The sequence below is a fragment of the Physcomitrium patens genome, chromosome 8 (assembly GCF_059467195.1).
Source record: "Physcomitrium patens ecotype Gransden chromosome 8, ASM5946719v1, whole genome shotgun sequence".
In the NCBI taxonomy this organism is placed as follows: domain Eukaryota; kingdom Viridiplantae; phylum Streptophyta; class Bryopsida; order Funariales; family Funariaceae; genus Physcomitrium; species Physcomitrium patens.
The window spans coordinates 9,715,202-9,729,178 of NC_143417.1; positions in this window are offsets into that span (position 1 = coordinate 9,715,202).

Here is a 13,977-nt window from a genome sequence, read left to right on the forward strand (position 1 = left end):
AATTATTTTTTTATTTTATATGTTTATAAATTATTTTTTAGTATAATATAAAAGCTAACTTTATATTGATTGATAAGAAAAAAATACATTCAGATGTAAATTCATTGAGATTTATAGATGATGTTTCATTAAATAAAAAAATTACTTTATGTAAATTTTAATATATTTCAATATAATCTTATTAATAATGAGAATTACAATTATATGAAGATCAGTACTATAATCCATCCTATCTTTTTGAAATATTATTATAAAATATTCTTATTATAAATCTTAGGTAGTAATAATGGCAATTAAATTGGTTCTTATAAATATAATTATATAAATTATATTTAAATAATATTATTATATTTTTATTTAACATTAAATAATATAAAAATAAATATTATATTCAATAATATAAAAATAAATATTATATTATTAATATAATAATAATAAATAATTATAATTTTTTAGTTAAATACCTAATATTTTATGTACTATGATCTTTGTATTTATCTATATATCAAATTGCATAAATCAATTACAATTTTTTATCAATAACATTAATTATAAGATATTAATATTCAAAGAAGCAATAAAATCAAAAAATAAAGAATATGGTTGTCAAAGAAGACAATGTGTTAGAAAACAAATTTATCTAAGTACAATAGGAACCATGCAACTAGAATTTTATGCAACACCTAGTAAAGGTCTAATTATCTTTTTAAATCTCTCAGCTTGCTTTACAATACATATTAATTTATGACCAAATAATTGCAAAGCCTCTCTCTTGTTGGATTCAAATCCTCAACTTATATAAAAATACTTTATTAAAAAACAAAAACTTTTAGTTAAGAAAACTAAGCATGTACATGTAAAATCATAGATAGTTGTTTGTTGTCTTCTAGAAATGTTATCTATAAAACTATTCTTTTAATTGTAGTAACTAATATTTATAATAGCTTAGTAATATTTAATCTTATTAGGTATCATTTTTATATAATTATTTTAGATTTATCGTACCTATAAAATTATAATCTTTAAATAGATTAGATTTCTTGTAACCTTAAATTTTTTAATAGCCTAATCCAAACTTATGTTATTTAAGTAAGAAGTCATAAGTCCAAATCTTTACTATTATTTATATAATATTTCATGCATGGTACAAATAAAGAGTCACCTTTTGTTATTTATGCCATATATATTTTACTAATAAAAAGACTTTAAATAGCATTCAAAATCAATATTAAGTTTATTGAGATAATTTTTTAAAATAAAAATACTAATAATCTTTAAAAGAATTTTCTTTATGATTGATCAATTGACTTTAAAGAGAGAAATCAATTGCCATTTGGACCAATCTATAGTTCATTACAAAATAAGTTGGTAAAATTCAAGAAGTATATTGATGAAAATTTTGCCAAAAATTTTATATGCTATTCAAAATCTCCAATATGAACTCTCATCTTATTTGTGAAGAAAAAAGATGGATAAATATAGATGTGTGTAGATTATCAAAGACTCAAGAAGATTACAATTAAGAATAAGTATCTTCTATTTTTGATATTAAAACTTCTTAATCAACTAAATTAAGCAAAGATTTATACAAAAATAGATTTATAAGGAACATATAACTTAGTACGCATCAAAAAAGAGATAAATAAAATATTTTATTTTGAATAAGATATAGGTATTTTAAATATAACGTCATATTATTTGGACTTACAAATTCACTAACCACTTTTTAACATCTTATGAATAATTTTTTTAAAGAATTTTTAGAAGATTTTATTTTTTATTATCTAGACTATATTTTAATCTATTTTAAGAAGACAAAGAATATGAATTTTGTATTTTTTGTATAATACAAAAAATTAGAGATGTAAGATTATATGCTAAGCTAAAAAAAGGTACATTTTAAACTACTCAAATTGAATTCTTAGGATACATTATTTGAAGTAATGCCCTTAAGATAGATCCTAAAACAATTTAGACTAACATGGATTCAAAGATTCCAAAAATAATAAGAGATGATCAATATTTTTAAAGATTTTTAATTATTATTAAATATTATTTTTTAAAATAAATAAATAAACACCTCAAGTTATAGCTCCATTGTATGTTTAACTTGTGAAGACAAATTTAAATAGAATAAAGAAGCAAAAGCATCTCTTGAATCTTTAAAGTTAATTTTTACTTTAAAACAAAGCTTGTATTGAATTAGCTTTTTGAAGGTATTTTTTATGAAAATAAGTACATCAAATTTTACTTTGAAAGGAATATTATTGCAAATAGGAATACATGAAAAAATTTATCTAGTAGATTTTCATTTAAAAAAATTTTAGCAATTGAGATCAACTACAAGATTTACAACAAAGAAATTTTTGTAATTACAAATTTCTTTTAAGAATGACATTATTATTTGGAAGATGCTTCAAATTTAGTTATCATCTATATAAATCAAAAGAACATCAAGTATTTTATATTAGCATGTATTTTAAATTATTGATACATTTATTAGAGCATGTTTTTATGAATATTTGAATTTAAAATTATTTATTGATGAAAAAAATAAGAGTATTTATTAAATGTCATTTCTAGATGTTCTTATCTTGCATCAAAAGAAATAGATGCAAGGTTTGATTAATAACAAATAATGCTTTTGAAGCTAGTACAATTTTATCTTTGAATAATAAAATCAACATTGATTATTAATTCAACTTTTTTTAAGCAAGTTTAATCAAATATGTCCTCACATGCTCTTCTTTATGATATTAAAAAAAACTCTTCTAAATCTCATGATACTTATAAGTTTGAGTTTACAAAAATCTACTCTATTTGAAGAAATGCTTATATGTTTTTAAAGGTGAAGCTTGATTACGTTTTTTTCAAGCTCATCACAATTTTTCAATTGCAAGATATTTTGAATACTCCAAGGGCTTAGTCTTAATATCAAGAGAGTTTTGGTGGCCTCAAATGTAGAAGGCAATTAAAGACTGTGTACAAATATGTGATAATTGTTCTAAATCAAAAACTCCCTATTATAAATCTTATGGACTTTTCAAACTACTACTTATACTAGTACAAACATGGTCTTTTATTTCTATGGATTTTATTATAGATCTTTTAATTTCAAGATCTTATTGCTCTATATTTATAATAGTATATTATTTCATTAAGATGGCATATTTAGTATTATTTATAATAACCATTATAAGTGAAGAAACAACTAATTTGTTTTTGATAATATTAATTGCTATCATGGATTTTCAAAAGATATTAATTAGATAGAGAGACTCAATTTTTATCACATATTTGAAGAATATTTCTTAAGATATTAAAAGTAAATATAAAACTATCTTTAATCTTTTATCTTCAAATTGATAAATAAATAAAATAGATGAATCAAGTTTTGAAGTAGTATATGAGATTTACCATCAACTACCATTAAGATGATTAAACGATTACTTTGCCATTGGCAAAGTTTACCTATAATAACATTGTATATTTTTTTATTTAATAATTTTTTTTATTAATAATAATTATTATCTATTACTTGATACTTTTGACTATTCAAAAATTTACAAATTCATGGCAAAAGATTTAAAAAATTATTTATTAGAACTATATGCAATAATGAAGGCATAATTAAAAGAAATTTTAAAATAATAAAAAATAAAATAAATTCATATTATAAGAAACAACCTTAGTTATATATTAAAAAATAAGATATGATTATTTTTTCATAATATTAAGGCTATTTGCCCATGTGACAAGTTGAATTATCATAGACTTAGATCATTTCTTATATGTAGTCAAATCAATCGAAGTGCTTAATGATTATGTCTGTTTAAGTTGATAAAGATCTATTCTATATTCCATGTATTTATTCTTAAGCCACACAAGATTGTAGATTTATCGAAAAGAAGACAAATGCCACTACTTTCAATAAAAGTTTCAAAGTAGTCTCAAATTAAATTAGAATATTTTATGTATTAGGAAAGATATGATATTAATAAATATGTATAGTTCTAGTCAAGAATCTTATAATTTTAGTAATAAAGATTGATATTTTTTATTAATAATATCTATCAAAATAAAAATAAAAATTAAGCATTTTTTTTTTAAAAGAAATGAGGTTTAGTATAAATTGAATTCTATTTTCTATCATAGTTTGTGATTTTTGTATATTTGTGGTACTAATGAGATAAAAAAATCAACAACTAATACATTCAACTCAAGAGCTCTTATTTATTGAATTATTGTATAAGATATTAAAATTATTATAATCTTTAAAATAAAATAATAGAAATAAAGTCCCTAAAAAATGACATATTTTCTTTCAAATAGATGGTGAGATACAATATATTTGATATTACAACCTTCGAAGAAACATTCAATATTTGGTAATATTATTAGAAATAAGAATAATCTATGATGGTATTCCAAATGTTTTATTTGAAAGAAGTTACAAAGACTTCTACAATGATTAAATAACATGATATCTATTTGATCTTAATATAAAATATTATTAATAGTTGAAAAGACTTATCACTACTTTTAAAAAAAATATAGATCAATGTGTGTGATAAATATAATTTGTCGCATCTTAGAATTTAACATGTGATTATCATTCTTTGTGGAAATTACATGCAAAAAATGAGAGTAATATTATGGACATATATATTTTTTTAGATTAAAAGAATTAAATAGAAGTAAGTAGATTTGATAATATTTTATAGACAAGCTTCTTCAAAACTTTATAGATGTAGATTTGACTTTTTATATGGTTGTAAGTAATTAGTAGATTAAAAATTTTGCCAACAAGTTGGCTACGTGTCACACATGTTAGTGATTTGTGGTACAAGTTGGCCATATATAGCACATGTAGAAAACTTCTCTTCTAAGTTAGATACATGTCAAAGATCCTATAAAATATTGCTATGTAGCTCCTAATTAAATAGTATTTATAAAGACAAGAGTGAAACCTTCTTCACTCTTGTCAACAACTTTTTTGTTTTCAATCTTGTTTTAAAAATCTTTGATCTTCTTGTCTTTAGTAATAGTCATTCTAGACTTAATATTATACCATCTTTGAGTGATTATCTACTCTTTTCAAGTGATACAATAGTGTATTGATCTTTTGGTTCTTTGTGATTCATGTCTTTAAAATATTCTTATGTCTATATGAAAACATATTTTGTATAATTTAATACATTACACAAGATCAAATTCAAAGAACAAAATTAAATATTTAATTATGTTAATGTCTAAAATCTTTTTCTAAGCCAATATATTCTATAGTACAATCAAATATAGAAAAATGGATGTAAATTATGTAATAATAATATTATAATTATTATTTTCTAAGTAAGTTACTTTATTTTTAAATTGATCCATTATTCTTAATATATTTAATCAATAAATATTATGTATGTATAAGTATAGATTTAATTAATTCTTATGTTAAGTACAAACTTAAAATGATCTATAATGACACTAGATTTTCTTGCATAATTGTAGAAGTAACAATCTATAGAAATTTTAATTAATTTTGAATGTAACTTCTTTCAACTTCTAAATAAACTTAGCTTTATTAACCTACCTTTGTTACAAATACTAACATACTTATATTTAATGCTTATAGTGAATAAACTAAATGTTTTAAAATACACCTTTTAATAATAACATATATATATATATATATATATATATATATATGTATATATATGTATATATCTTATATTAGTTATAATATAAAATAAAACCTCAATACATATACATATTCAAAATTTATGATTATAAATAATAAAAATATATATATTTAATTTAAGTATACTATTTTTTTAAACTATTTTATATGTATTTAGTTAATTGATTATAATGTCATGAAATCTATATTTTGCAATAAATTAAATAGTTCATATTATCAAGGTTTTATATAATTTTTATTTTTTATTAGTAATAACATTATTATATGTGAGTCTAAAAAATACAATATCTGTGCGTCTAAAATTAGAAATGTTTTTTCAAAAAGAAAAAAGTAAAACTAGTATTGATCCAAAACTTATGTCAATAAAACTAAGGTGCTCTTTGTTTTTACTGTTGTTTATACCATTACAACAAAGTGTTATAGAAACTTTTACATGAGTTCTAGAAGAATCATACTATTTAAGCAGTGTAAAAATCATCTACACAAACTTTGGTAGACAATAAAAGATTATGTCATATATAGAAAAAGATTACATGAGTTATAGAAAATATCAAAAGACTTGCAATATTTTTTTTATATCTAAAATATCCTTGACTTTTTATCTCAAATCTCTTGAAAATAAAATAATATAGAGAGGAAAATGATATTTTTTGTAGAAAGAAATAAAGACATGTAAATGAGACAGGGCGATAATGTATGAATGTACTACCATGGGAAGTGGGTTTTAATGGATGATACTGAGAGGCATTAATGCAGAAAGAGCCAAAACAACAAACAAGAATAGCTAATGAAGACTTGCTAGAAGCCCCTCACCAAAGTCTAGAAAATCCTCAGAAGGACCCATAAAACCCAAGAGGACTGGAGTCCTCGTATCCAAGTCCTCCCTCTTTCGCTTATGTAGGCTTAGCTGGACTTGGTGGGTGGGGGTGAGCAGGGGCACAGTTGGCGCCACATTCCATCAATCAACGTCATCCACTCTCAAACCCAATACTCGCCCTAACAGATCTCAAACCCAATACTCGCCCTAACAGATCTCAAACCCAATACTCACCTTAATAGATGAATGGCCATGTGACAGAGTGATTCCAATTCCGATGGGAAATTCCAAAAAATATTGATAATCCACGTAATATGAAAATAATATATATATATATATATATATATATTTACACACACACACATACACACAAACATATTCATGATATGGTAACATGAGCATATTCATGAAAGGGTTGCAAATTATATCTCAAATACTGAACAAAAATAGAAAAAATAAGAAAAGGTATTTCTTGAATAGTTTTTTTTATCTCCACTTTTTTTTTCACTTGTAAACAAATAGATATGTATGACTAGTGTGGAGATAAGTTTAAGGATGATGTTCTCATGTTTTGAGTAAATGTGTATTGTTCACCTCTAAAGCAACACATCCATTCACTTCACTCATCTTAAACAGTGTTCCAGGCAGTCACCAACTAAAACTGTGATTTTGTTGAATCAATCAGAATGATTTTTATAACAATACCCCACTTCGACTAAATCTGTTCACATTCGTTCATGCACGTGGATGCAGAACTGCATAAAGTTAAGAGGATGGTATGAAATCCCACCAAGCCAATAGGACAAAGGAATAGAGGTGGGGAAGGAGTGATTTCGAAGTAGGGAAACAGTAGGTTTGTGCTGCCTATCATCATCCTTCCAACCCCCAAATCCAAATCCACCAGTTGGTGCCAGGACTTTTATCCTTTCCTGTCACTGCTGTTCCGCCCTAATCACTCCCTATTCATTACATACATATTTTGAATAAAAGTAAGAGGAGAATAAGGAGAGGGAAACAGAGGAAGAGGAATTCAAAATTGAAGGCAACATTTCACCAGCACTGGCACACAACGAAGGGCTCACTACCAACCAGCCATCTACATTAATGACTGACCCAGATTCATTCATTCCTGGCACCTCTCTGTTGGATGGAGTGAATGAATGAATGACAGCAGGAATGGGTGGAGAATGAAAACACCCACATTCTGTTCATTCTACCACCATCCCAGTTCAATCATTATGTAATCAGTCCCTTGACTCGGTGCAGGGATTCATACCCACTCACTCACTCACTCATTTACACTCATTTAGGTGACAAACGATACCCGTGCAGGAGGAGAAGAAGCACTGAGCCAGATAGCCCCAAAGTGAAGGGCCAAGGAAAGGGTCAGCAGTGGGACCTGGTTCATCTTCAAGCTTGGATGCCAGGGTGTCCACGTTGGGCCCCAAAGCCCATGCCAGAGGAAACCATCCATTCACTCTCCTGTACAGCAACCCAACAAACAACAACTAAAACTTCAAACCCCCTTTCTTCTGACAGGGCCCTCTGCAGTCCAGGTGGTAAGTGGCGACAACTCCAATTCAATCCCCCTGGACAAAACTCACCCCCTCACTCCATTGTGCTCCGTAGCTCACCAAGCATGGCACTCTCCTCTCATAGCTTTTTGGAGGCTCCCAGAATGTTTTCCTTTTTGAGTGCAGGGAAACAGCCTTAGGGGAGGTGCAGTGGCTAGCTCCTTTGTTAGCTTTAGTTGCAAATGATGAAGTGGGTGGGGTGGCATGCATGGGCAGAGAGAGGCCAAGGTTTTCCTCTGCCCATGGGACTTGCCTGGTTGCCCCAGCCTTGGCAGAGAATGGGTACGGGTGAAATATGGGAGCAAGGACCTTGAATGTTGAGTTATTCTCATCTATGACAGGCATCCTTTCTAAGCCTGTGACAGAGGCCCTAGATTCTGTGATTTGGAACTTACAATGACTCTACCTCTTTCGCAAATAAAATTTGTATGAGGTGGTTCTCTTTTTGGACAAAATGGGGTGTTTCCACATGGGATGGCTTTGGTTGCAGGAAGGGTCAGCTGAAGGAGCTCTTGGAAGATCTTATTGCTTTCACAGTAGTACCCTAAACCATGTGACCCAAGTCCAGATTGGGGTAAAATGTTGTGGAAAGTTATGCAAGCTTTAAGATAGTCACAATAGGTGCACCAAGCATGACAATTAACCATATGTTGTGTTTATTGAACCACTAAAGAGACTCCAAGGAATGAATTAAGTTGTATTGTATTGCTCTGATTTTGGAGGTTATATATTCAAAAAAATCAATAAAATGAAGGTTGATGAAGAAATAGCTAAATAAGAAACATTTAATTTTAATTTTTTGTAGTTTTTTTGTGGCAAATGTATCTCCTAATCTACTCCTAATCTAGTGCTTGAGCATTGGTTTTGATTCCAAAAGAAGATAGGATAGACCATGATTATAAAAAATCATCATGGCAAGGATATTTTATTAATAAAATCAACTCACTTGATGTAACTAAAATACTTCAACCACTAAATCTATAAACAAATTCAATTAGAATATGAAAAAAATATAATTATATATAAAATATTACTTTGTATAGAAGATACATTAGAACTTATGATAAATATTATTTATCAACTTGCATAATAACCTTGTAAAAACTTTCTTTACAAGAATAAATTATGATAGGAAAAAGAGATTCTTTAAATAAGAAAAAAAATATAATGGAAAGAAATTAAAGAAATGTTGTTGGCAAGATTTGTGCCAAGATATCAACACTTCGTAGATGGCATTGCTATAGTCCACTTAAATCAGGGCATGGAAAAAGGGTCCCTTAAAAATTATGATCGTAAATTTCAAGCTAAGATGGTGTCTTGTAAAAAAATGAATGAGTATTCAAAGCTAGTGATCTTCTATGCAGGGCTAGAAGAAGCCACAAGATAAAAATACTTTGAAAGAAAAAGCGTTCCTAAAACATTGGATGAAGCATTGGCCTTAGCTGATCAACTAATGGTGGAAAGCTCCTCAAGTGGAATGAGCCATAGTACATGGAAGGAGAAAAGCTCCAACCAAAGCAAAGGCAAGCCAAACAAAAACAAAACTTTCGAAAGGAAATTTGAAACAGAAGACCATAAGGTCAAGAAAGATCAAGGTGATAGAGTTAAGAAATCTTGCCATGATAATGATACTTATTATAGATGTCAACAAAGTGGTCATATGGCCAAAGATTGGACTAATGAGCCCAAGTCTAATTCTTCAAAGGACAAGAAGGTATTGAATATCATAAGAGAGGTTATACATATAAACCTTGTTTTGCCTATAAGGCCTAAGGACATGTTTGAGGAATCACATGTGCAATCGTCTTTAAAGCAAGGTGTAAAGATTAAAAAGAGTCTTCATCTTTGAACTAGGGCGCTTGAAGGAGGATTCGAAGCAAAGTTAAATATATTAAGTCATCAAAAAGGATTAGTCTACTTAAAATATAAGTAGAAGGATACTAACATTTTACATTTGCTTGATTCACGAGCCACAAACTTGTTTATAAGTTTGAGATGTGCTGCACGCTTAAGGTTGAAGATAGAGCTAACCAAAGAAGTGGTGAAGGTGGCGTTTGTACAAGGAAGTAGTTTGACAACACAAGTAGTTGCAGGCTTAAGTTTTGAAGTAGGTGACATCCAAATAGTGGAGGATTTTATAGTATGTGACCTCAATGGTGTTGATTTTATGTTAGGCAATATGTTTCTTGACTTTTATGGAGTTGAGCTTAGGAGAAGACTTAAACTGGAAGTTATGATAGTTAGGATAGATGGAAAGCCAACTATCCTACCTCATACAAGAGAACCTAGTTTAGAAGGCCTAGGCATCAACTTGATTAGTCAAGGACAATTAAGTGGTGATATGTTCTGTTTATTGCTTCAAGCATATGCAATGAATAAAGAAGGTTTAACACAAAATTTAAAGTACCTACCTCAAAATATTTTGAGTGTACTTGAAAAGTTCAAGGATGTGGTGACTAATGACTTGCCAAAGGAACTACCACCAAGAAAGGTGGTAGATCATAAGATAGACTTGGTACCAGGCTCAACACCGCCTAATAAAGCCCCTTACAGACTCAATCAAAGAGAGTTGGAAGAGTTGAAGAGACAATTCATGAAGTTGTTGGCAAAAAGATATATTAGACCAAGCAAGTCACTATTTGGAGCTCCAGTTCTGTTTGTAATAAAAAAGGATGGAAAGTTTCGAATGTGTGTAGACTACAAAGCCATCAACAAGATCATTGTAAAAAACAACTATCCTCTGCCAAGGACAAACGACTTAATGGATAGGTTGACAATAGCCCAATTCTTTACAAGGATAGACCTTAAATCAAGTTACTATCAAATAAGAGTGGCTAGTGAAGATGTTGAGAAAACAGCTTGTAGAACAAGGTATGGATCATATGAGTTCGTGGTAATGCCTTTCGGATTGTGCAATGTACCTACTACATTTATCATAATGATGAACTCAATATTCCATAAAGAAATAGATGAGTATGTAATCATCTATATTGATGATATTTTGATATACTCTAAGATTGAGGAGGAACATGTGAAGCATATAAAAATTATGCTTGGTAAGCCAAGAGACAACCGGTTTTATGCTAATAAAGAGAAAAGTGAATTTGCACTCTGAGAAATTGAGTTCTTGGTCATATTTGCAACAATAAAGGGATTAAAGCTGATCTTAGAAAGTTGAAGGCAATCAAAGAGTGGAAAGTGCTTCTAACTCAAAGGGAAGTGAGAGCCTTCTTAGGACTAACAAACTACTATAGAAAGTTTATAAAGAACTTCTTTGAGATTGTTGGACCCCTCTCTGATTTATTGATCAAAGACAACAAGAGATTTCAATAGAATAACAAATTTCAGGAAGCATTTGATACACTCAAAAAGGCCTTAAGTACTTTTGGAGTACTCAAGTATCCAGAATTCGATAAGAAATTTGAGGTGCATATGGATGCAAGTGGATTTGCCATAGGAAGAGTGTTAATGCAAGAGGAAAGGTCCATTGCATTTGAAAGCAGAAAATTCATGGAAAGCCAGTTGAGATGGCCTACCCATGAAAAACAACTCTTTGCAGTTATCCACTGCCTCAAGACTTGGAGACATTATTTGGGAAGTTTAGAAATAAAGGTTTTTAGTGATAGTATGTCATTAAAGTATCTTGAGACCAAGGCACAAGCCACTCCTAAAGAATTGAAGTGGTATGATGTAATCGCTTCCATGAATGTAACCCTCATCCATAAGTCTGGACGTGAAAACTCAGTGCCAGATGCATTAAGTAGAAGAGAGGAACTCATGACTATATTGACCATAGTGATGAACCAAAACGATACACCGTTAGAGGTGGAAGTTAAGGAAGGTTACAAAAAAAATAAAAAAGCTAAGAAATTGAATTAGATGTTTGACTACAAACCGATTTCAAAGAAAGGCTTATCTTCAAAGTTCCCTAGACTTAAGATTGTTAAGAGAGTCAATGGATTAATCTACTATAAGCAAAGTAGACTCTATTTGCCAAAAGGGCATTTGAAAAAGAAAATTATGTATGATTTCTACGACACGCCAGAAGCGAGACACCACGGAGTATTAGTGACAATGAAAGAATTATCCAAGAAATACTATTGGCATAATCTCAAAGGATATGTAGAAAAGTATGTGGCTTCTTGTGCCAAATGTCAAATGAATAAGGTAAGTACTCAAAAGACAATGGGTTTGCTAAACCCCTTGTCCATACCAAAGGCACCATATAAATGTTTGTCAATGGATTTCATGACATCTTTGCTCGTGGTACAAGATTATGATTCCATCTTTGTAGTGGTGGACAGGTTTAGTAAACATGCAAAGTTCATTCCAACTAAGTGAGGTGATGGTGTTGAAAGAACAACACAACTCTTCTATGATCACTGGATTTGCCAAAAAGGGTATCCAAAGAATATAGTAAGTGATAGAGATGCACAATTTTTAACGACCTTTTGGCAATACTTGATGAGAAGGTCAGGAATCAAACTCATCTTCACTATTGCATTTCACCCTAAAGGAGATGGTCAAACCAAAAAGATCAATGCAATCTTTAATATATATTTGAGAAATCATATAGCAATTGACCATAGTGATTAGATACAGATGTTACTACAAGCTCAATTTTGTTATAATATCACTCGTTCCACAAGTATTGGAATGAGCCCATTCAAGGTAGCTCATGGCTTTGATGTATTAAGACCTACTGACCTAGTGTTAGCAAAAAAAAGATGAGGATTCTCCATCCATATTTTTTTCTGAAGAAGCAACAATGTGGGTCTCTAAAAGAGAGCACATTTGGAAAATGGCCATCTATTTTCTGGAGCAAGCTCAGAAGAAATACAAAAACTATGGCTGATAAGCATCGCCATGAAGTTGTGCATCAAGTTGGAGAGTTGGTTTGGTTAGACACCACCAACTTGTCCATTTTCAATTCATTGTCATACAAGTGGGTGCAAAGATGGGCTAGACCTTACAAAGTTTTAAAGGTAATACATAAAGATGTATACCTCATTGATATTGTGAAGAAAGGCAGGTTTCACCCTGTATTCCATGTCTTAGTGTTGAAGAAATTTATTCCAGTTGAAAAGAGATTTCACCTTGAACAAATATTGAGGCCAAAGCCTTCATATGGTGTGTGGGATAAGAGACTAAGAGAAGTAAATGGAATAGTAGGGAAGAAAAGACTAAGCCAGGGCTTAGTGTATCAATGTACTTTTGAAGGGTTCCTAGTAATAGAATACTAATGGATTTCTGCAAATTATCTAAGGCACGTTAAACCACTCATTGATGCTTATAAAACAAGAATAGAAAGTGTGGACAAAGAAAAGAGGAGTATCAAGAGAAAGACTCCAAAACGATGAAGACATCATTCCGTCAAAAGTGAGGGAGGGAACTTGAAATCAGATACAAAAAGAAAAAAAATAAAAAAATAAAATAATAATAATAATAATAATAATGCGAAACTAAAATCCCAGATAGAGATGAAGTTAAGTGAAAGAGTTAAGTAGTGGAGTTACTAGAAAGAGGGGTGCCGCTAAGCTAGCTCTCGAAGCAAAGTAAGAGAAGCTCACTTCAGACGGGGGTGAGGCCATCAATCCGGCCTTATAAAGATTGCTTTGTATTTTTTACAAAAGCAAAACATGAGAATTGCTCCTTATGTCCAAAAAAAGATACAAAGGCTAAGGTAGGGCGAGTCTTAGAACGAATCTAGCGGTCAAGCAATCATCCATTGCACACCTGGTTGAAATGGGGCTTTAAAAAGGAAACAAAACTATGGAAACTAAGATGAAGGGGAGAGGGGTGACAAAGAAAAATCCTCCCAAAATAAGTAATGAGCGCTAGTTAAGGAGTAACGACCTTACCATCTTAAGAAGAAAAGAAGTCCAATGGGA